This window comes from Eschrichtius robustus, chromosome 2 (assembly GCF_028021215.1).
Source record: "Eschrichtius robustus isolate mEscRob2 chromosome 2, mEscRob2.pri, whole genome shotgun sequence".
Taxonomy (NCBI): domain Eukaryota; kingdom Metazoa; phylum Chordata; class Mammalia; order Artiodactyla; family Eschrichtiidae; genus Eschrichtius; species Eschrichtius robustus.
Genome location: NC_090825.1, coordinates 159,951,613 through 159,955,190, shown reverse-complemented (window position 1 = coordinate 159,955,190; position 3,578 = coordinate 159,951,613).

The window sequence follows — 3,578 nt, the reverse complement described above, 5'->3', positions numbered from 1 at the left end:
ATCTCTTATTATGACTAGTGCCCCCCTCTGTTGACTACGTCTGTCCTCCCTTAGAGAATCCTCCTGCTTCACTTGGCTGTCATGAGAATGCTCATGTTTCAGCTAAGGTGCTGGCTCAGGATGCTCCTCAACCCTTCATTTCCCAAGGAGCCACAAGCAGTTCCAGTTTCCATGCAAAGCTTGGGGGAAGCACCCCTTCCTCCTTCCGGAACACTCTCTGTGTCATGCCACTGAAGCGTCTGTGTGTCCAGAGCATCATAAAGCCCCTTGTCAGTGGCACCATCAACTTCAACCTCTGACCTCCCTCTCTACATAAGTGCTCAAGTCAGATACGTGAGACCAGGTCAAGGACAGATGCCAATCCACTGTCCTGCACACACACACTCCTCCTTCTCTCTTGCTTCTTTTCCCCTCAAATTTCACCTGTCTTCCCATCCCACTTCCAGCCACTCATCTTCTCCATCACCAGCTTTATCAAATCCAATTTAGTTTCCTATTCTAGAATAGTGAGAGCCGGGGCAGAGCTTCAACTGTTTAAGAGAATAGGGGCCTGAGACCTGAATCAGAGATAAGTCCTAAATGAGGACGAGAAGGCTGAGGCAAGATGTGACACCAACACTGGAGCAGAGGGCTCTGTGAGGCCAGTGCCAGAGAAAGACTACACTGTTCTAGATTGCGACAGGGAAAGAGAACCTAGTGTTAGGTGGAGAGAAAAGTGATCCCACCCTAACCATCCCCTATGGGCCCCTTCATGGATATGGAGGAGGAGGAATTCCCACAGCAGACTGTCCTGGGAGAGAGTCACTGATTGTGGAATGATAGACACTGGACAGGCAATATATGTCCCTTGCTGCATTTGTTTCCTACAGCCGATGCTGAGCATCAGGGGATGGCAGCACCTGGGGACTAAGAAGGTTGGCTATGGTCAAGACTCCTTCTCCTTCCCCTAGCAGAGATCAGACGCATACACAGCAGGCTGGCTCAGGGCCTCAAGATATGATAGGTGATTCAGGGGACACGTGCCAAATTTCACAGGCTTAAGTGCAAGGGGAGTGTCTAGCATAACTTAAGAGACCATGGGCTCATGGAACGGCAGCCTCCTGGATGAGGCAAGTGCTGACCTGGGGTAGGGACATCCACTGCTTCCACTTCAGCATGGTCTGCTGCAAAGATGATACCCTGACTTCTGTATGTGAGACTCTTCTCTCAGAGGCCTTAGGTTTATTATCAGAGATATTTGCATTTTGTGTTTTGTATTCTATTTTGCCTCTTGTGGTCATAAAAGGCAGGGTCTGCCTCTTTCCTAAGGATGTGGATATCATTTGTATTCATCATCTTGTAAATCAAGGTGTCCACAGACAAGTAACTGGATATGCAAAGGTGGACAGGAGCCAGGCAGAAGATGGAAGCCTGGAGACCCATGATTCTTTCCCTATTAGATCAGTGAGGTCAACAGAGGTGGGTACCCCTTCTTTGAAAATGCAGTTAAAAGTCTTTTCCCCTCCACTCCCCACCTTTATCCAATGTTAATGATTTTCTCCTATGAATGTACATGAATAAACATAAATGGCACACAGAAAAATTTGGTACCATTTGTTTTACAAAAATGGGATTGTAAAGTATGCACTTTTGTGTATCTTGCTTTTCTTCCTTAACAACACGTCTAAGAGGTCTGCTCTTAGAGCTGATAGGGATCATTCCTTTTAAGATCCTAATCCTGATAGTCACCTAACCCTAAGGTACCAACCCAAACACTAACCCTAATTCTTAAATCTAAAAAGTCCTAACCTTGAGGCCTTACCCCAACCTTAAGTCCAGCCCTAACATTAGGGTCCTCACCAGAACCCTATTCCCCAGACCCTATAAACTCTAATGCTGACTCTGAGGCCCTAATTCATGTGGAATTAAGCTGCAATGTACTCACTATTTTTTTTAAAATTTTTATTGGAGTATAGTTGCTTTACAATGATGTGTTAGTTTCAGGTGTACAGCAAAGTGAATCAGTTATACAAATACACATATCCCTTCCTTTTCAGATTATTTTCCCATATAGATTATTACAGAGTATTGAATATAGTTCCCTGTGCTACACTGTAGGTCCTTATTAGTTATCTATTTTATATATAGTAGTCTGTATATGTTAATCCCAATCTCCTAATTTATCATTTTCCCCCATTTTTTCCCCTTTGGTAACCATAAGTTTGATTTCGAGATCTGTGGGTCTGTTTCTATTTTGTAAGTAAGTTCACTTGTATCATTTGCTATTAGATTACACATATAAGTGATATCATATGATATTTGTCTTTTTCTGTCTGACTTACTTCATTTAGTATGATAATCTCTGGGTCCATCCAAGTTTACTGCAGATGGCATTATTTCATTCGTTTTACGGCTAATAATTCCATTGTATATATGTACCACATCTTCTTTATCCATTCCTTGGTTGATGGATATTTATGTTGCTTCCATGTCCTGGCTATTGTAAATAGTGCTGCAATGAACATTGGAGTGCATGTATCTTTTTGAATTATGGTTTTCTCCAGATATATGCCCAGGAGTAAGATTGCTGGATCATATGGTAGTTCAATATTTAGTTTTTTGAAGAGCCTCCATACTGTTCTTCATAATGCTTGTTCCAATTTACACTCCCACCAACAGTGCAAGAGGGGTCCCTTTCCTCCACATCCTCGCCAGCATTTATTGTTTGTAGAATTTTTGATAAATGGCCATTCTGACCGGTGTAAGGTGATACCTCATTGTAGTTTTGACTTGCATTTCTCTAATAATTAGTGATGTTGAGCATCTTTTCATGTGTTTGTTGGTCATCTGTATGTCTTCTTTGGAGAAATGTCTATTTAGATCTTCTGCCTATTTTTTGATTGGGTTTGTTTTTTTGATATTGAGACTGTCTTTTCTCCATTGTATATTCTTGCCTCCTTTGTCATAGATTAGGTGACCATAGGTTCATGGGTTTATCTCTGGACTTTCTATCTTGTTCCATTGATCTATATCTCTGTTTTTGTGTCAGCACTATACTGTTTTGATTACTGTAGCTTTGTAGTATAGTCTGAAGTCAGGGAGCCTGATTCCTCCAACTCCATTTTTCCTTCTCAAGATGGCTTTTGCTATTTGGGGTCTTTTGTGTTTCCATAAAAATTGTGAAAATTTTTGCTCTAGTTCTGTGAAAATTGCCATTGGTAATTTGATAGGAATTGCATTGAATCTGTAGATTGCTTTGGGTAGTATAGTCATTTTCACTGTACTGATTTTTCCCATCCAAGAACATGGTATATCTTGCCATCTGTTTGTGTCGTCTTTGATTTCTTTCATCAGTATCTTATAGTTTTCAGAGTACAGGTCTTTTGCCTCATTAGGTAGGTTTACTCCTAGGTATTTTATTCTTTTTGATGTGATGGAAAATGGGATTGTTACCCTAATTTCCCTTACAGACTTTTCATTGTTAGTGTATAAGAATGCAAGTCATTTCTGTGAATTAGTTTTGTATCTTGCAACTTTACCAAATTCGTTGATGAGCTCTAGTTGTTTTCTGGTAGCAGCTTTAGAATTTTCTATGTATA